Genomic DNA, 21,894 nt, shown 5'->3' with positions numbered 1-21,894 from the left:
GGGGAAAAATAGGTCCCTTTCAGCTGTACCTGCGTTTTGTAAGCCAGAGACAAATGGGCCAATGATGATGGTGCTCCTCAGGTCAAAGCAATATTTAATTTCATTTTAAATTTACGCTCTTTAAATTTGACCAAAGTTAAGTGACTCTTGATTGTAACTACGTAAGTGAAGGTTAGCAGTTGCAAGCATTTTGGGTTTTGGCTATTTTTTTTTCTGCCCCCAACTAGCTTGCTCTCTTGGACCCTACATCATGCCTAATCATAGTTTTTGTTTTACTGCAAAAGAAAATGCAACTGTTCACACCTAACACCTGGAGGCAAAACTTGATGGCAAGATTTTCTAGGACCTACTGATAACATCCACCTTATAGTTTATTTTACACAAAGGTGGAATCCGGACAGAGAATTTGCTTTACAGTTTTCCAGGCTCTGGGTCTTATGTTCCCAGTTTTTCTCATGCCAGAGTAAAGCAGACCCAAAATAACTTCTCACACTGCCTTCGTTTTTCAGGATGCCCCACAAAGTGTCGGGAAAGATCATCCTCCCTTTAAAACAACGCTAAACAGTGGAGACTGCAAGTAACGCAGTTAGCAGTTTTACTCCTGACACTTTTTTTTCTAAAGAAGGTGAGGAAAAGGCGCTGAGCACCCTCTGAAACGAATTTTCCATCACTTTTGCACAGCCTCATTTAACAAGCCGCGCAGTTAAGTCCCTCTGAATAGAGAGAGTTGAGATGAGTTAACCCCCACCCCACCCCAGACCGCAGGAACCGGAGGGGGGGGCAATAGTGATAGTTGGTGTTGAAATGACACCACCCTCGAAAGGCATCAGGGGAACTTCAATTCCTATTGGCAGTCAACAAAAGACAAGATAATCTTCGTTTGGAGGGAAGGTGGGGAGGGTGGGGTAGTTTGCTTTACAAAGATCTGTGGCCCCAAACCTTTATCTTCCCCGCGAAGGTTCGGGCCCTTTGTGTTTCACCTTGGGAGTGTCTTCCCTCGGCAGATAACCGAAATTCAGTCAAGTCAGTTAAATTCCGGAGAAACCCTGAGTTTTAGATAAGGGTCAGCCTCCTCAACTCCTCTCCAGCCCCATTCCCTCTAATCTCGCCTTTCCTGGGTCGACCTTCCCTGAGCTCGCACGGCCTGGGCGGCTGTGGCGGGGGACAGAGGTGCGGGCTAGGCGGCCGCGGCAGCGCTCTCGCTCTCCCGCCGTCCTGGGCGATCCACGAGGACTCTGCTTTCTGAGCCTTGACCGCCCAATCGGTGTCAACCGGGAAAACACTCAGGTCCCTGCCCCGGGGGCCTGAGTCGGTCCCTCGGCTGGTGCCGCCCTCTGTGGCCCACTCAGACAGCAGCCCGGCAGGGGCCACGTTGGGGCTTTAGCCCTCCCGGCTCCCCTCTCTGATCTGGCAGCGGCTCTGGTCGGAGCCCGGGACCTCCGCCAAGCCCGTCCTGACTCATCCGGCCTGGTCCTGAGGCCTGGAGCAAGAACCCTGCTCGCCTGGGCCCAGGGAGCTGTGGGCCGTGCGAAAGTCCGAAGCGTCTCCAGCCCCGAGAGGAGCGCGTGTCCTCGCGCCCTGAAGTCAGGCTCCGGACCAGGCGCGGGGCGCCGGGTGAATGCACAGCCTGGTGCAGTTCAGAGGCCAGGCCAGCCCCTGGGGTATGCGTGGGTATGGGGCGGCCGGGAGGCCAGCACCCTGCGAGGGAGGGAAAGAAAGGCGAGACCAAAAGGGAGGACAGTGAGCTGGGCCCACCGGGCCGGCGCCCCGCAGAGGAGCTCTAGGAGGTGAAAGCTAGCCTGGCGTGGCCCGCGGCCTCTTGCTTCCCTTCTCTCCCGGGAGGAAGCAGACGGCAAGGTCTCCCACCCGCTGAGAAGGGAGAGACCGCTGCTGCCACAGCAGGGACTCCCGCCGCATCTGCGGCTCCCAGTGTCAGGGCGGGCTTGGCGCCCACACAGGGTCCAGGTGGGCCTGCCTGGGCTCCCCCATAGGGCCTCCAGGAAAGCCAGGTGCTTCGGCTAGTGGGTCTGGGGGTGTGGTGCTTGGGTGTTGCACCTTCCCACGGGGGTCCTGGGCTCTGATCTGGGTTTTCAAGGGAGGCCTGAAAAATCTCCTACCCTCACTCATCCCTTTTCTCCTGGCCCTCTATATTTCTTAGTTTAACCCGAGTGATATGTCTCTTTTCCTTTTTGGACCCGGCGTAGCACTGAATGGCCCTGAAGCTGGATGTCGGTTCATGGACCTAGGAAACAGTGCCTTTGGTGCCCTGACAGCACCTGGCAGTCAATTCTGGTTACCTGCAAGGCCCGGGCCGTAGCCGCGTGCCCGCCCCTACTTAACCAGAAGCGGGCGCTCCCGCTGCCAGCCCCGGCGCGCACACCACGTGCTTGAACCATCACCTAACACCCGGTGACAACTTCGCTGTGTTACCCGGACAAAGCTGTAACTCCGAACCAGGCCCATGTTAGGTGGTGGTTTACTGCACACAAAAACGTATTTTAATCATTGCAATAGAGAAACACAAAGAAGCCAGGCAGCAAACAGAGGCATCCCAGCATCCCACGCAAATGAAAGCTGGAGTCAGAGAAACCACCAAAATGGGAAGGTGCAGAGTGGGGCTCAGCCATGAGCTCAGTGTATTTCCTTGTCTTCCTTTGAGACATTTAGGAAAGACAGTTCTGCAGCTTTCTCTCCATCTCTCCCCCCCCCCCCCCCCCCGCCCGCCCACAAAAGGGTTCAAGCCCTGGTCATGCATCTGCACGCCCAGATTTGCAACCAGTGCCTTGCACATGTTTTTCTCCTCAACGGCGGGCGCCCTGTAAGGGAAGTGTGCCCTGATAAAACCTGATCCCGTACTTGTCTCATTTCCACCCTTGGGTCAGCATGCTAGGAAAGATGGGGAGCCCCCAGGACTTTCCCTTGGGATGGAGAGAGCAAGTCCCCAAACAAAACCCACTCTGGTGTTTTTTTGGTATTAGACTCTGAAACGGCACAGATTATGGGATTTGTCTCGGACAGAATTAACATTACATGTGAGACCATAGTGCTCTGGTGTGTTGAGACATATTGTTGAGGATCGCTTGGAGCGTCTCTTCCAAACTGCCGGTTAACAGCAACATGAGACCTTAAAATAATACTTGGGCCTTTGTTTTTAACCTGATGAAAACAAAATTTAGGCATTATTTGGAAAGGGCAGTTTTTCTGGTAGAAACAGTTGGAAGGAAACAGAACCCAGTGCAGGAAATGGAGGAAGCTTCTGTATGCAAAAGCGGCTGGAGAGAAGTAAGCAGGCATGCCTTTGAAAGACGTCTGTCCTGCACAGTTCCTACAAGCCTTGGAGGTGCCCCCAGTTCTACAAAGAATCAGCTAGCCCGTCTCTCTTGCAAGCAGTGTGCTTTATATTTAAAAATCAACCTGCTCTTGACTGCAAACAAACAATAAGCAAATTCAAATAAAGGAGTCCTACCAAGTCCAACCCATTTGGTCAAAGATAACTGCGGGTGCCAGAGTTCAGGCTATCAGGCTATCACGATGGGGAGGGTCAGCTTCGAATTTTGCTTTTCTCCTAAAGGAAAAGTCAAACAGCATGAGGTCTATGACTCACTTCTATTCCTTAATCTCCCCCACCCTTTAGTTCAACTCCTAGTGTAAGGAAACATGGTATTTGGTGGTGGGAAGACACAAAGAAAACATAAAAGAGTCCCACAGTAAATATAATTGTAAGTGGCTGAAGTTTGAATTGACTTCTGTTGCAGCACCACAAGGAGAAAAGCTGCCCATGAATCAGATGGTCTCCTCTGCCTCCATCTCCAGTGTCTTTGCCTTAGTTTGTCTACTGTGGAGGTGGTAAGGGGGCCTTTTGGGTTAAGGGTTTCTCAACCTAGTTGACATCAGTAGGAGCCACTTACAGCTGAGAGCTGCTTTAAAAATAAGATGCCAGTTTCTAGCAGCTACATGACTGCCGACTTTCCCCACCTGAATTGCCAGTGATGGGACCAGCAAATGCCACCTTTGGGAACCAAAGGAGCAGCAGTTACTGCACCCTACAGGTGGGTCTGCTTGCCTTTCATCCCAGGTTTCCAAGGTAAAGGCTGGAAAGTTCCCCTTAGCGACAGTTTCTGGGTGGAGTTCTCCCTTAGGCCCTGCCCTCAATTTCCCAACTGGAATTTCCAGAGGCCTGAGGCTACACTGAAACCTGAAAATCACTCATCCCAGCCTGCAGTTGTTAAAAACTGTTCCTGGAACCAATGGTCTCATTTTAGGCTCGTGGGCCATTAATGAAAATCTCCTTAACATTCAAATGGCTCTCAAATACGTTGATAGCAGATTAGTGGGGCCTAATGGACATCGTGTGTGATAACATGGTCCCCGAGTGGTGAGGTTCTGGAGTGGGTGTCTGGCCACAGCTACCCAATTATCAGCTTACAGCCCAACCACTTTTGAACTGTGATGCTCTTAAGGAGAGGCGTTCTTCCCACATCAGAGCAAGAGACTTCTGTGTTCTTCATTTGACCCATTTAACCACCGCATAGCGTTCCGGAAAGGTGAGGGGACAACTAGCCTGTAAGGTCACCTCCCGACCTACAAAGGGAGGACCGCGGGCACTGCTCCTCCCCTCTCTGCTTTTCACGGTGCGCTGCCCGGAAGGCCGCGGCTGGGGCACACGGAGGCCTTCGCCCGGGATGCAGTAACTGCCCGAAGTCCGGGGCTTCCTCGAGGGACTCCCGCGCCTCTGGGCCTTAGAGCCCCTGAAGCGGCTGCTCGGGTCGCCCCGACAAGACCCACTGCGCCCGGAACCTCCGGGCTGCTCCTGCCCGCGGCCGGGCAGGCTTCGGGCCGAGTTGCGCACAGCTGACGGCGCCCCGACCCTTTGGAGGCCGCGGCACCAGGGACGGAATGGGTTCCTGGGTTTCAATGGAAAGCGTGGCAAGTGCACCCTGTTGCCATTCTCCACCATGAACCTGTCACCTACCAAACTAAGCGACAGACTCCGAAAGCTGGGCCTTCCGTGCACAGCGGCCTCGCCCCGCACCCGCGTCTCCGCCGCCCGCGCTGCGCCCGCAGGCTGCGGCTGTTTGGAGGCCGCTGGCCGCGGCAGTGTCCCGCCAGCTGCGTGCACGCTGGGACAATGACCCCGGCGGCGACGGGCCAGTCCCGAAGGCCGGCCTCGCGCCCACGGTCCCCGCGCCCTGCTCGAGGACTGCAGACGGTGGGTCGTGCCCGCCCAGCAGACGCCAAGGGCGGGGCCCGGGGCACTAGGCCACCGCTCCCCACAGCGGGGGAGGCCCGGGGATCCCGTGGCCCGCGCGCTCCATCTTCTCCAAGAGCTCCCGCGGTCTGTACGAGGACCCGAGGGTCGTGGGTGTGATGACGACGCTGGGAGGCAACAGGGCCGCAAACCCCTACCAGGGGCCGTGCTGGGCGAGCTCCCTACGTCCAAACGCCTCCTTTCAGTTCCCGGTGGTGAAAAGACTCGGGAACCGAGGAACCGAGAGCGCTGGGCCCCGCGAGGCACAGCCGGAGGTGTACCGGGGTCCTCACGGGAGTGCGCCCACCCTGGCGCCGAGGGCCTGGGCAGGTGGCTGGTGGCCGCGTCTGATTCCAACCAGAGACTTTGCCGGCTGGAGCGGCCAGATACCCTGTGCCAGGGCCCTGTTAGATGACTAATGAACCAAGTGTCCTAACATGAATTTTGAGTTAGAGTTTTGCACATTTAAGGTGCACACATAAAACTTTTCCCCCTGAGTCCTTCTTGGCCACTAATCCATGCAAGTTTGGTGAATTTTGAATTATGTCTGGTTAGACATTTCCAGCCATTAATTCTTATTACTATGACAGTACTAAGGAATTTTTAAAATATAGGGTGAAGATATTTTGGGCAATTCTAAATGCACATATTTGTCTAAAAATGAAATTGGGTAATTTTGGAAAAAAGACGACATTAATATTTTAAATTTTAAACTGATGCTAGTCTCTAATTGAAACACATTTTTCAATAGCTCTTATCGCTGATTAAGTTGGTTCTATTTTTAATTTTAGTCTAAGTGGGCCACTTGAGGTTTTAGAAAGCTAACAAGAACTCAGTCTGTTTGTTAATTTCCTTAACCAAAAAGCATAGCCTTTACTTGATCTTAAAATTGACCAGAGACAAGGCCATCTGATTTTGAGATGGGAGAGAAGCAGAAGGCTTCATACAAACATGTTTTCAAGGATGAATAATTAAATCGATTAAACCAATAGTCTTTTTTTCTTAAAGATTTTTTCAAATTTATTTTTTAGACAGTGGGAAGGGAGGGAGAAAGAGAGGGAGAGAAACATCAATATGTTGTTGCCTCTGGGGTGTCCCCTAGTGGGGACCTTGCCTGCAACCTAGGCGTGTGCCCTGATTGGGAATCCAATTGGTGACCCTTTGATTTGCAGGCCAGCACTCAATCCACTGAGCCACACCAGCCAGGGCTAAACCAATAATCTTGATTCCTGACCGTTTTAAATGAACACAGTGTCCCCCCACTTTACCCTTTTCATATGTATTAATAAAGGTGTGGAGTATGTAGTATACGCATTTACTAAAAGATACCTGAGCTGGCTTCTTTTTCAGAAATCCTTAACCTGTGGTTCAAGCGACTTCTGGGGGATGGCAGTGCATGGGTAGATGGTAGAGGATAGGCAAATCATGTAGAAATTGTTTTTGTGTGTTCAGTGTAATTTCTCTGAGCAGAAGATCTATAGCTTTCCTCATATTCACCAAGGGGTCTGTAACCACCCAAAATGAACAGCCATTGGTTTTTGTGATGCATACATTGTGAAGGAAGGGTGAACTTGGAGCTGGAGACTTACAGTTCTTAGTAACAATTGGACAAGATGGTAGCCCCATGAAATTTAAATCTATCCTTAACTTTTTGAAACCTTGATTTTTTAAAAAACAAAGTAATCTAAAAAGTCTCCTCTATTTTTAAATTCTACCTAGTTAGTCCTAATTTGAGTTATTGTCCATGAGGCTAAACACATTCTAAAATAATAAATGAAGGAAACATGAACTATTTTTATATGTAAAACGTAAAGTAAAAAATTTAAGCAAATATTTTTTCAAGATTTTTTTATTTTTAGATGGGAATTGGAGGGAGAAAGAAAAGGAGAGAAACATCAAAGTGGGGTTGCCTCTTGTGCGCCCCCCACTGGGGACCTGGCCCACAACCCAGGCATGTGCCCTACTGGGAATCAAACTGGCAAGCTTTTGGTTCACAGGCCAGTACACAATCCACTGAGCTGCACCAGCCCAGGGCTAAACAAGTATTTTAATGATTCAGACCAGAAAACCTCTTTAGCCAAAACAAAACAATCAACAATAACAGTCACAAAATATTATTTGGCTCTAACTAAAAATTTCAGAAAATTTAGTGTCCACTGGTTACCTCTCTCTCCCCCCCCCGCTCCCCGCACATACATAAATTTACCAACTATGCCTAGGTTCTCACAATTTTTCTGTTGAACAGTTTTTCATTTTCCTTAAAGCTTGATGGTTGTTAAAGATGGATGAAACAAGGTATTGGGACCTTCAGACTAAATTAGAAGGAGGTCATGGTTATTCCATCCCGTTGGGGAATTCCAGGTCACATGGCATAATCACCTGTAGGGGACCCAGTAGAATTTAAATTAAGCATTCAGAGGGCCTGTCATTGAGAATGGCAGACTGTCCATCTTTCCCCCACCTACAATCCCTAGCTTCTAACCTTGTCTGAGAGTATATCTTCCATTAGTGCAAGAGGAAGCATAATCTACAGGTTTATTTAGCATTTGATCTTTGCTCAGAGGCTTCCATTTCGAGTAACCACTGCAGCAAAGATTTGGATCTGGTCCCTAAAATAGCTTGAACCAGGTGACCTCAGGCAAGTACACACAAGATACAGCAATTTATTTCGTATCAGCTCCCAAGCCATCACCAGACGATAACAACCCTTGGACACCGTTAATCTCTGCTTGACTCAAACCGGTGACCGCAAGGTGAAAGGCAGGGTGTTATCTCCGAGCAATTCTTGTGGCTTTCCACAGATTGCCAGTTGGGCCAATACAATTGAAGCCTCTTCTCCAGTGGTTACTTTAAAAATTTCATATCCAAAGTCTTTGGTCTTTGTTGGACTGGAAGGTAGGAGGGCTTTATCAAGGAAGATGCCCAAGGGCAAGATGTAGGAGCTTAGAATCCAATACAAATTAAAAAGGTTGAAAAGGTAGCTGTGTGTGTTCTTACCCAATAAACTTTGAACAACATCACTGTGACTATGACTAGAAAAAACCACTGGAAATGAATGGTTTTTTTCTCCCCCCAAACAGTAGAGGGAAAATGCACCTTAAAAAATAAGCAGCAAAATGCTGTCTAGAATTGGTTTTATTGTTTTGAAAATAGCTTTATTTTTGCAATCTGTAAGGTCAGTACAGATCATTACTCATTTGGCATCAGTTCAGGGATAGAAGGAGCAGCAGAAAGTGGGGTGTGGGAACAATGGAGAATAAAGGAAAGGCCTGTACTGGTGAACAAAAGCTATCCTGTGTGTTGGTGCCCAGAGGGAAAGAGTTAACCTGTAGGGGAACAGCCACTCTTTGCACGTTTCCAATGTGTAGAGAGAAGAGTTTTAGCCTCATATCCCAGGGTACTCAGCTCTCGCTTGAAGTCATAGAAATGTGCCTTTCCTGCTTGGTGGAATTATTCTGTCCCTGCTACTCCAATATCCTGGCTGTAATGATTCTGTGTGACTTTGCTAGATGGCTCTGGAGAGGACTGGCAGTAAAAAAAATTGAGAGGTTTCAAAAACAAGGTCCATGTGTTGAAAGTAGGTTATTGATGGTAAAAGTAAAAACAAAGTATTTTAGGTATTTTTAGCAAGAAGATCCTTTGGACAGGATCAGAGATCAACTTGACATGTGCAGAATTTCAGCCGTTCATGAACAATGTCACTGAAGCACCCTACAATGTTGTTCTGTACCTTCGTTCCTAGACTGGGATTGATGCCTAGGTGTTTTGGGTTTTTTAAGTATTTTTTATTGATTATGCTGTTACAGTTTTCCCAATTTTCTCCCCTTTATCGCCCCTCCACCCTACTCCCCAACCCTTCGGCACTTCCCCCCCTTAGTTCATGTCCATGGGTCGTACATATAAGTTCTTTGAGTCCTCTGTTTCCTATACCATTTTTAATCTCTCCCCGTCTATTTTATGCCTACTAATTATGCTTCTTCTTCCTTGTACTTTTTCCCCGCTATTCCTCCCTTCCCCTCCCCACTGACCTCCCTCTGTATGATGTCCATTTCTCTGATTCTATTCCTGTTCTGGTTGTTTGCTTAGTTTTTGTTTTTGTTGTTTTTCTTTTCTTTTCAGTTCATTTGTTGATAGTTGTGATTTTGTTGTCATTTTATTATTCATATTTTTGATCTTCTTTTTCTTAGATAAATGCCTTTAATGTTTTATATAATAAGGGCTTGGTGATGCTGAACTCCTGTAACTTGACCTTATCTGGGAAGCACTTTATCTGCCCTCCCATTCTAAATGATAGCTTTGCTGGATAGAGCAATCTTGGATGTAGGTTCTTGTCTTTCATGACTTGGAATACTTCTTTCCAGCCCCTTCTTGCCTACAACGTTTCTTTTGAGAAATGAGCTGGTAGTCTTATGGGAACTCCTTTGTAGGTAACTGTCTCCTTTTCTCTTGCTGCTTTTAGGATTTTCTCTTTGTCTTTAATCTTGGGTAACTTCATGATGAAAGGCCTTGGTGTGTTCCTCTTTGGGTCCAACTTCTTTGGGACTCTCTGGGCACCCTGGACTTCCTGGAAGTCTATTTCTTTAGACAGACCACAGAAGTTTTCCTTCATTATTTGTTCAAATAAATTTTCAATTTCTTGCTGTTGTTCTTCTCCTTCTGGTGCCCCTATAATTCAGATATTGGAACATTTCAGGTTGTCCCAGAGAATCCTCAGTCTCTCTTCATTTTTTGGATTCTTGTTTCTTCATTCTGATCCAGTTGGATGTTTATTTCTTCCTTTTGTTCCCAATTGTTGCTTTGAGTCCTGGTTTCCTTCCTGTCACTGTTGGTTCCCTGAATATTTTGCTTTATTTCATTTTGGGTATCTTTCATTTGTTCTTTCATTTTTCAACCAAGCTCAATTAGCTCTGTGAGCATTTCGATTACCAGGGCTTTAAATTCTCCATCAGATAGTTTGGTTATCTCCTCATTGCTTAGTTCTGAGGTTTTAGTGTGTTCTTTCATTTGGGCCATATTTCTTTGTCTTGGTGCCGCTGATAGGTTGTAAGGGGGCGGGGCCTTAGGGATTCACCTGGGCAGGGCAACCCTCTTTGCTGCGCTTCAGGGCTGCTGGTCTGGTTGTCCTGGTTGACTTTTTCTTTAATTCCTTGGTTGTTGGAGTTCAATGCAGTTTGATTTTCTGGTGCTTTTGGTTGTTTATTGATTTTAGATTGGTAGTTATCCTCCTTTTGGTTGTGTGAGGAAGCAAAGGGTTTCCACCTCTGCCTCCATCTTGGCCAGAACTCCTGATGCCCTAGCTTTTTAATTAACTGGCATTTGCAAACCCTATCCCATTGTTTGGTATCTTCTCCCTAAAATGATACACTAAATGAACCCAAGCTATAATTACTAATCACAGGACGTGTGTATTATACGCAACTGGTGAAGGCACATCCCTTCTGATAAAAAGTCACTGATTGATAAAGTGGTACATTTTGTAGCACCAGGCTATCGTCTCAGTGACTGTGGGGAAATATGGCCCAGGATAAACACTGAAGTCTTGCTGCTGCTTAAGGCTGGCCTTGGCTCCAGTGTCTTGCTGATATAACATTCAAAAAGCATAGACAGAGCCACAGCATTGGCCCACAGAGACAAGAAGCAGAACATCATTTTTAGAGTCTTTAGAGGGAATTAGAGTTTCAGTATTATCTCTTATTAGTATCTGCCTGCTTCCTGAGAAGTGGTCTGGACTGAGGCTAGAACCTAGAAAGGGAGGGGACCAGGCCCGTGTTTTCTTGGTCTCATGCTGCCTCATCTTCATGGTAGTGGTCCTAGAGAGGGACAACCTCCCGTTTTGAAGTGATTTGCGTATATCTTAAAACAATAAGCAGGGCATTGGACCAGGTGATGTGTCCAAATGGGTACACCTACTACTTTGTAGAGATCAGTTTTTGCTCTAGGACTAGGAATTTTACATTCCTGTGTTTCAATGATAACTTGAATGGATTTGGTGCCAAGGGAAGCATGTAACGTTCCTTGTGATCATCCTGCTTATCTTTTCCAAATATTTTGAACTTTACTTGAGCTTTGGATAATTTACCCCAGCTTCACATACGAATTGGGGTTGTGGTGTTTGTTTTTGTTTTTGGTCTATATCTCTGGCTCTCCCAACATTGTAGAAGCCCTCATACAAACTATTTAATAAGGAGATGTGACTTCCACGTTCTTTAGAAATGTAAGTAAAAAAAAAAAGAAAAGAAAATGTAAGTCAGTACATATTACTTGTTATTTGAGAAACTGGCCCCTACTTTCACCAGGGGAGTAGTGAAGGATAGTGATGATGCATTCAGGCTTCAGAGTTGGATTGCCTGGTTTTCAATCCAAGGTAGATGTTTGTCCAGAGGAAGATTATTTAACCCCCCTGTTTCTTAGTGTCCTCATCTGTAAAACAGGAGAAACAGTAGTTTCTACTTTTCCTACTGTTGTGAGAATTAAAGCGCTTCTCTCAGTGTCTGATAACCACTAAGTGCTTAGTCCATGTTCCCCCTTACTGTTACTACCATAATGGTCTTTGTCATTGTCATTTTAGTCAGTCTCCAGCCAGCAAAACTGAGTCGGAGTCAGAAGTCTTAATGAGTGAATGTTGACCGTGCTCATTCTACTAAACCAACGAGGGACACAGGTGGAAGGGATAGAATACACGAAGAGTGATTATGTAGCATAGCACAATAAGTATCAAACTATAGACGTAGCATAACTGCATGGTTAAATTCACTTTGTGTTGAATTTGCCTTTGTCACAAAAAGTCTGTATTTTTTCTTCAAATCAAAGAAATCTTAGGTCTTTCAAAATCTTCAAATTTATTTGGAAACAAGGAAGTGAGACAAATACAAATTGGACAAGGTGGTCAAGGTGTAACAAAATAAACCACCCTATTATCTTTAAATGACACTCCTAGTCCTCTCCATGTAAGATTTAAAATAGTTACTCATCGCTGCAAGTCATTTCCCCCAGTTCCAAGCACTCCGAGCACCAACCTGTTCTCACTGTGCTTGAGAAAGACACCGGCATCTCTGTTGCCACACAGCGCAGGTTAGTCCAGTCAGAGGGAAATGCTCATTGTCCCCTCCACACTTCCTAACACACTGTCAAAACTTGGTTTGAATTTCCTTTTAAACGTGGCTCAAACAAGGCTGCCAACACATCGCAACATTTCCCCCCTAAATGCTGGCATTTAACAAGAAAACTGAGGCAAAGTACTTTAGTAATAAAGCAATAAAGACCTTGTAAATTGGACTCTTGGTTTAAAAAGAAAGAGTAGGAGAATAATTGGAAATCAAAAAAAGGCATTTTATGCAAAGTAACTGGTGTGGATGAAGACAGAAGGAGAACAGAACAGGGTAATGAATTTGTTCAAATGAATTTACTGGAGATGGCAATGCAGCTCTCTAAGGAATTACAAAGAAAATGAGTAAGTGACTGGAGGGGCAGATATCTCAAGAAAATATGAGAAGGGCAAAATGGACCACATTTGTGAAGAGCAAAACTTTAACCATCAGCTTCCAAAGTTCTTCAGCACACAGGTCTGTGCAAGCAATTTGTTTAAGGTCTCAAAATCAAAATGTGTCTCCAAGATCACAGACAGAGGCAAGACCTCCTTTGTGATGTCTACAGTGGAGCGAGTTCCTGAAAACCACCTGCAAAGTGTCTGAAAAGGCATCACCTGCAGGGCAGGCAGAGGAATTGTCCAGGGTCATCAAAGGGGCTAATTTTGAGTAAAGAGATGAAAACAAAAAATATCTCTCCATGATGACCTCTCATAAGCTATAGAAGAGTTATTCAAGGGAAGTGGCAGAAGCTCCAGTTTGGAACACTTACAGTTCGGGAAGAAAGAACTCTTAGAATAAAGCTTCAGGAACTGTCCAGCATTAGTGGAGGGCTGGATTCACTGCTAAATGACCTGATACATTATAGGTTTCCACCCATAATGTATCTTACTGAATGCTTATTAAACATCACTCTTAGTTTTGAATTCTTTTAACAGTTATGACACTAATGGTGTCATCACCAAAGGGATTTCTCTCGATAGATTTATGTAGATTTCCATTTGTTCCATGAGGAGATATAGTTATTTAATGTCAGTATTTCCCTTGAAGACAGGTGTGCTTTGACCTTCTCAGAAGATTGAAAGAATAATCAAGCACATCGCCAGCTTCTCGTGTCTGCCATAAATTTCTCGAAACAGCAGACACCAACTGCATTACTGGCAATTATATAAATAATAAGATCATGATGTTTTTCTGGCCCCAAAGACATTAAAACAGACACTAAAATGGCTATAGGAGAGGATTCTCAGGTGTCAAGTTTATTCAAAATTAAGTTTCCACATCAACTTTCATAAGATGTACCCATTTATTATGCAAATATTTGAGGGTCTTCTTTGTACTAGGCACTCTCCTGGGTCTGGAACACACAAGGCTTCAGTCTCCATGGACCGTACATTATGTTTATGGGAGAAATACTGATGGGTGGTCATAAGAGGAGCCAGAAACTTCTGAGTCAAAAGGAAAACACTGGTGGGTTTAAGATCTATGGGAAGGTATGTGTCACCGGTAGCTTAGTGTTAATCAGCACTCTAATGAATGAAATACCTTCCCCCCCCCCCCGAAACACATTGGAATAAAATTGAGGTGTTCTGATCAGTAGGTGGTGAATATTTAAGTCCCTCGGGGCGTCCTGGGCGTGTGGAGGGCGGTGGGCTCACACTAGATGCTCCATGCCGAGAACATACATGGGTCCCAGGGTCTGTGGCTGCTGCAGCTCCATATGGTGTCCTATGTGCTGGCCTTGTTGTATGACAGTTGCTGCTAACAAGCTTGGCTTTAGTTTGAAAGTCTTGGAAATGACCCCCTCCTTCAGCCCCTCCAATTATTTCAATCAAACGGACTCCTTAAAAGCTGGGCTGTTAACGGAATGGCCAAAGTGTCACTAGAATAGGCAAAATCAATCATTTAGCGTTTTCTACAGACATACTGATTGTGAATTAAAGAAAATCCTTTTTTTTTTTTTTTTTTTTTTTTTTAGAAAAGGCCATTAAGAGACCACTTAATGTTTAATTACTTAATGCAGTTGGAAACTCCACTGAGTAGCAACCCAGCCAAACAGGGCATCAAAATTGAAGACAGACACGGAGCCTGGTGCCGAGTTTCCTTTTGAGATTCAGATACAAAAATTCAAATCCAGGGCGGCGTATTCTCACACTCTGGAACTAGCATAATACTTAATTATTACTGTCCCTGTGGTGTAATATGATCTTGGAAAATGTCACACAAGAATTCCTCCAAATTGTTTGTTTCATTACTCCTCCTCCTCCTCCCCAGTTCCTATTTCTTGGCCCTGTTCTTTTCTGCAGTTGCCTTTCTCTCTCTCTTTCCTCTCTCCGAATAGCATTGTGAGGTTGAATTCACCAGGTGTGCAAACTTCCTCCCTCATCTGACACTTCTTTGGCAGAAAGCACAGGTAGCCCAGCAGGTATTGTCAGGGTCAGGTTAAAAAATAACAAAACCTGCCAACACAGATTTCCGTCTCATGGCGCCTGGCATCAATGGGTTCTCAAAAAGACTGCTGTGGCTTTAATATTTCCCTTTTCACAGCTGGCATAGCCTTGGACGTCCACCCACAGCTCACCCCCTTTCTCCTGCTCTGGTCTTGGTGGCAGTGGGAAGACGACTGGCATTTTCCCTGGTCCCTAGGCAGGGGGGTAGGGACAGATAGCAGGATGGTGAACTGCTGTATTCTATTTAGAGAAAGTTGGTTGGTACAAGTACTGTTGTTAGGTCTCAAATTTAAACTTCAGTGGTCACTATTAGGGCCTTGATTCATTGCAAGTGAGCTGACTTGATAAAATATTGGAGATTTTTTAAAATGATTTTATTTATTTATTTTTTAGTGAGGGGAAGGGAAGGAGAAAGAGAGGGAGAGAATCATCAATGTATGTTTGCCTCTTGTGTGCCCCCTACTGGGGACCTGGCCCACAACCCAGGCATGTGCCCTGACTGGGAATCGAACTGGCGACCGTTTGACTCGCAGGCCCGCACTCAATCACTGCTCTACACCAGCCAGGGCTGGAGATGTTTAAGTTAACCTTTGTAGTAATTTTTTCAAATTTTAAACCAGTAGGAAAAGTAGTACTGTAAGTCATGAATTATATGCCAGGCAAATGCCAAAGTTCTCACCTTCTAGCTAAATTTAGAAGCTACTTGATTGTGAAAGAAATAGTACCACGGTATTTTTGTTTTTTATTTTTTATAATCTGGCAGTATTGCTACTAGAAATGATCCTACTAGGGGCAGGGGGAAGGTGAATATACATGTCTTTAAAAACCAAACATGCTACTGGCATTAGACAGCTTTGTCTACAGGACATCTAGGTTCCACGGCTCTTTCCGAGATGGGGTTCCCAGACGTCTGTTCCTCAGGGTGGTGCGATCTGTAGTGACATCACAGAATCTTGCCAAAAGCCGGCGCTCCCAACGCACTCCCGGTGCATTTTATACCACAGTGAAATTGAATGTTCAAATCAAGTTATAAAATGGTTTTCTATATACATGTTCATATTTACTTTAATAATAAAGTGGGATTATATATATTTCATATTCCTTAATTTAATGTGCAAGTTCTTATATTTTTCCGTGTCTGCGATGGGGCCGGCCTTGTTCACAATCGACTCCAGTGAAGAAATCCCTAAGGAAGGGAGATAGGGTGTGTGTGTGTGTGTGTGTTGATGGTGGTATATTTAGAAATTGTTAGGTTTGTAGCTAAGCTTTAATCCCCTTATTCTCCTGCTCCTCCTGGGTCAGGTAGGAAGAGTGAATAATGTTCTCACAGTCTGAACTGCTGTGGGGCTCCTCCCAACACTTTTCTGCTAGAAAACATGTGGAGTTGTAAATACTTCCACAACCCTCCCGTTGCCTATACCAACAGTGAAGAATGAACCACAGGTGTGCATTAGAATGCAACATTGATTAAGATGAGGGGTTTTCTTGTAGGTAACACTCTTTTATTTTTATAAGAACAATAGGCATCTGCTAAAAAATAAGAAAATAAAATAGTTAATATATTTGGAATAATCACTAATATTTATTAGGTAGTGTTATATTAAATGCTACTAATTCATTAAGCCATTAAAATTTTCACCATCTAATGAACTAATTATAATATTAGTGGAGAGAGAAAGAAGTGTGTTGCAGAAACTTCTCTCTTCCTTCCTTCCTTCCATTCTCTCTCTCTCTCTCTCTCTCTCTCTCTCCAAAAATAGCACTGCTAAATACAATATATTATCTACATTTAAACATCCCAGGATGGGGCAAGTGATTTCAGTGTGGGGGGAAACTGCCTCCCCTCAAGTTACTGGCTGATATGGTCGTGGTCTAAGTCCCCATGAACTATCCATCCCCATTTCTTCAGATGAGATGAGCATGGCCGTAAAACTAGTTTCGGATGCTGCTTCCATATCACCAGTCTCAGCTGGAGAATGTGACGGGTGGCTACTTTATCAGAGAGTGCGGTGGAAATCAGGGAGATGTGACAGTTAACCACTATCAGCCTCACACTCATATATAGGTATGTGTGATACACATGCACACACATACACACAAACATTCTTGTTTTTTGGTTGACTCTTCATGGGTCCTTGTCATCTCACTATGTGGTTTGAATCTTCAGGGGATTTCACTTTAAACTTACTTTTATCGCTCAGTACCCAGCCCAGGATGTCGAATATGGCAGGAGCTTAATACAAAGAAATCATTGATAGGTACCGGTGACTTAGCAACTGAGGGCTAGGCCAGAGGGCATTTATCTGTCTGTTCGGCACCTTCTCTATGTTGACAGAGCCCTTACTTTGGTTTCTTATCTAGTCCCGTGCTCTCCACCTTTCAATCTGTTTGTTCATGCTATTAGACTCACTTTTCAGAAACCAGATCTGTAACACGTAAGGGCCACAGGATAAAGGCTTAACGTCTTCGCCTGACATTTAAGGTTCCACGACGGTGCTTTTCAAAGTTTAATGTGCATACAAATCACCTGGGGATTTCATTGACACAGATTCTGATCAAGTAGGTCTAGGGCTGAGACCCAAGAATTTTTAACGATCTCCCAGGTAATGCAGATGCTGCAGGTCCTGGGACCATGTTTTGAGCAGCAAGTTTCTACAACACTTGGTCTGGCCCAGGTGTTAAATGCCTTTTTAGCTTCATCTCAATTTACTCCCCACCCATACCCTACAGTCTAGCACAACTGTTGTTCTTGGCACTCCCTGGCAACTCTCTGACTTGTGCTTTGATTCATGTAACACCCTTCTGCATGCTAAACCATTACTCACCCCTCCAGACAGCTCAGATATCACCATCTCTGTGAAGCCTTCCAGCTCGGCTGTCCCCCTCCTTGGCCAGCTAATCCCTCTGTCTACCAAGTTCTCACAGCACTTTGCTAATTCTGATATTCAGCACTTATTACAAGTTATCATAATTGTTTGTTTACATGATTGTCTTCCCAACTAGGCCATGAGCTACCTGGGTGGGGGAGGGCAGGACTTACCCACCTTATAATCTCAGTACTCAGTAGTCAGTATAGCACACAGCACACACAATAGTCCCTTCACAAATACTCGTTGAAGTGAAATGAGCTGAATTTCTCATTATTGCTCTTTTGCAGAAGTCTTTTAATGAGGAATGTCTTGAGACAAAAATATGTCTTGACAATTGAGGGGGAAGTCACAAAGGGTCATTATAATATAATAACATTAATGTTATTTTTATCAGCTATGATGTTAGCTAATTCTAATTATTATTAATGATTGCTATTATTTATCTATTGAATGCTTACTATGTACTAGGCACTGTGCTAATCACTTAGATGTAAAACTTCATTTAAGTTTTACATCCTACTGTTTGGATAAGGACAGGGTCACAGAATTTGGAGTGTAGCTCCAACGCTGTAGCCCCAGGAAATGACAGAGTTGGGATCTGAAGCCTAACCCTTGGATCCAGTCCATGCTCTTAGCCTTTTTTGCTGTTTTTTTTTTTTAAGATTCTATTTATTTATTTTTAGAGAGAGGGGAAAGAAGGGAGAAAGAGAGGGAGAGAAACATCGATGTGAAGGATAAACATCAATTGATTGACTCTTGCACACCCCCAAGTGGGGACCTGGCCCACAACTCAGGCATGTGCCCCGACTGGGAATCGAACCAACGACTTTTTGGTTCACAGGCCAGTGCTCAATCCACTGAGCCACACCAGCCAGGGCTTAGCCTTTTTTTTCTGATCTGGAAGAATAGTCTTGTTTTAGGGCTCTGCTAAGTAAGCCTTTCTGGTTGGGGGATTCACCAATTACATGTGCTCTAAACTCAGCAGGGTCTCCCTCCAGGACAGGGAGCCTAAGCCCTTCCTGTGTTTTGGACTTTTTTGGCAGGCTGGTGATGCTCGTGACTCCTCAGAATAATATTTTAAAGTGCATTAAAACACATAGAACTACAAAGGAAACCAACCATACTGAAATTAAATTATTAAAATAATAAAAAGCAAAGATATAGTAATATGTGCTCTTTTTCCTAGTTTTATTGAGTTACAGTTGACACATGTGCCTTTCTATATCAATGACATTAATAATATCTAGCTATGAGCCTAATGATGATTTTAATTTTGAAGTATCGATGGGCCTAAGCAATACTTTGAGATATTTACAACAGCTAACCTATGATGAAAATATCTGTGGTCTCTCTATATTTAAGACAAAGTCACATGTACTTTTTAGGATACCGTAGTATGTTGCTGATATTTACAATGGAAGCAAATACTAATTTTCCTTATGAGTTTAGTGCAATTAAAGATGTGTTTTTTTTCTCATCCAAGTTCACAGAACCCCAGAATTCTATACATGAACATCTTGGATATGTATGTAGGGAAATTGGTTCTGTGAACTTCAGGTTCTAGGGAAAAGGGATTTTCTGACTTTTTGAAGGGGTTGGAGTGCTTCTAGATAAAAGCCAGTCAGGCAGGAAAAATTGTCGTATATGCACAGAAATGGCACAAAGTCAGCGGCAAGAACATGTAGTGAAGGACTATGACAAAGGGGATGGGGGGGCGCGAAACTTGGCAATGTTAGGGCCCTGCAGCAGGCCAGACGCTCTTCCTTTGGTGAGGGAGGCCAGAGGTTTTCAGAAGTGGATGAACGTACACTTGGAGAAATCTTACAGAGTGTGTAGAAATCTTAGCGATGGGGAGAAATGCTGTAGCTGCCCCCAGCAGGAAGAAGCACATGTGACAGGACTGTACTGAGGCGTACAAAGGGGTCTGTGCCTGGAGTTGCCGTGTGAGGGTAAAGGGGGCTGGGTCCCCACCTTCCTGTATCATATGCGTGGACATACGGCAGGGGTCTGCACACCCACTAGCCTCTACCTCCTTAGACTGATTCAAATGGGAACACCTGCAGCAGTGTAAACCCAAGCCTAGTCTATGCCTTTATTGACTGTGAAGACACAGGCAACCCAAAGCTTGGGGGCACAGACGGTACTGTGATCGCTCTAATTGAAAGCTTGTCATTCCAATGGCATCGGACGTCTCCACTGGGCACTCAAGTACACTACAATCTGGTGCATTTTTCCTTTCAGGGCCTTAACTCCCTTTTCACATATACTTTATATTCTTGGCAATTAGACCTGTCAAAATTCTATGCCCACCCCTACTTTGTACTTTTTTGTAAATCCCAACACCAGTGATGCCCTTTCTCTTGTCCCAATTCCCAAATCCTAGCCATCCTTTTAGGCTCACCTCAAATGCTCTCTTTCATGAAGATTTTCCTACACCTGTCTGTCACGGCCTCTCAGCTGAAAGCAATCTCTTCTACTCTGGACCTTTCATATCTCTTTATGTTTCTTTATGATAGACCATTTTCATGATACTATGGACAATAACAGTTGTGGCCTTTGAAGGAAAATCATACTGGAAAAGGTGCCCCATAATGGGAGGAAAAGCAGAATAGAGTAAAACCGAGTAAAAGACAATACTGAGAGCACTGGATACTTCTGTATCGGCCCACAGAATGTGAGTAATAAAGTAAACTTGGAGTATTAATCAAAGTTGTGAATTCAGGGGTGGGCAAAAGTAGGTTTACAGTTGTGAGTGCATGGAACACAGTTTATTCTCGTATTATTATTTATTAATTATTATATTATTTATTTGTGTTATAACTGTAAACCTAGTTGCGTAGGCATCACCTACACAGTATGATAGGGTTACAAATAGAATGAGGCAAATAAAATATATTTGGTTAGAAAGAAAAATATTTCCATTAGAAGTAGAGAGGACGTTTCAGAAGATACACAGTCTGTACCAGCTTGGAGCGACACCATCAGAGCCCTCCTTACGAAGATTACATGGTGGCAGCTGAAGCGTGGATTAAAGCAGAGAGAGACTTAAGGCAGAGCGACCAGTTGGCAGGCATTTAAATAGTCCAAGTCAGATACAATAAGTATCTACTTAGGGCTTCCAGGTGTCGTGTATAGGTGCCCCCAGTATGGTGACGTCTTTGAGAAGAGCACAGAAAGGATTTGGGGTCAGCTGCAGGATAAGAATGGTTTTGGTGCTAAAAGCTCTTGGGATATAGAAAAAGTGAGAGCCTCCCAATCAAGGAATAAACATTAAGTACAACTGTAGATGGAATTAATGGAAATACAAAGTCCTGATCATAACTGTAGAATTGCAGCCAGGTCTAGATCCACACTTTATGGAGGATTTTGATAAATATGGTGAGCTACAAATTCTCTCGTTTGAAGAACACTGGAAGAAACTTGGAATATTTAAATCTGAAGAGGTAAATAGGAAGGATATAAGCACCATCTTTAAATATGTGAGACAGAAAAAGTAAAGAAGGAATTAATTATATTTTGAAGAAAGGTGGTGGGGTAGTGGTAGGTGGAGTTACGAGATGAACATTTTTGGCTTATCGTAAGAAATGATTTAGTAACAATGAGAGGGGCCAGGTAGTGGGGGAAACTGACCTGCAGGGCAGTGAGCCCTTATCTGTGAACTGATCAAGCAGAAACAGGACGGAGCTTTGGTCATACGTTTTACAGAAGGAATTTCTACAGTCTACAGAAGGGAATTTGAATACAGGATGTTTAGGATATCTCGCTCCTCTAAAATTTTCAGGTCCTGTTCTCCAGGGAAACCTTCCTGATTTTGTCCTGCCCTGGTGGGAGTGAGGCCTCTTCTCTGTGCTCACGAAGCTCCCTAGGGCACCCCTGTCCTACTGGTACTGCACATCGTGCTATTAGCCTCTCTGTCTTCCTCATCAGGCTGCCGTCTCTTTGAGGGTAGGGATTGTCTGTTATCTGTACATGTCCATTGTCTAGTGCAGTGCTCGACACAGAGTTAGCACTCAGCAAGTGATTGTTGAATGTTGAGAAAATAAGTGAATGAAGGTGATATAGGTCCAACTGCTATAAAATGTGGGCAAGTGGAGCTAAAGCTGGGGGGGTTTCAGTTTGCAAAACTACCTGCAGTGGGAAAATCACGTTCTCATAAATTATATGCTTGCTTTCTTTTTTCTTCCCCAGTTGCAGATTCAGTTATCAGACATATGAGGGAGTTTGATCATAATGGAATGAAA

The sequence above is a fragment of the Desmodus rotundus genome, chromosome 7 (genome assembly GCF_022682495.2).
Source record: "Desmodus rotundus isolate HL8 chromosome 7, HLdesRot8A.1, whole genome shotgun sequence".
NCBI classification, from domain to species: Eukaryota; Metazoa; Chordata; class Mammalia; order Chiroptera; family Phyllostomidae; genus Desmodus; species Desmodus rotundus.
This window is presented reverse-complemented; position numbering follows the sequence as displayed.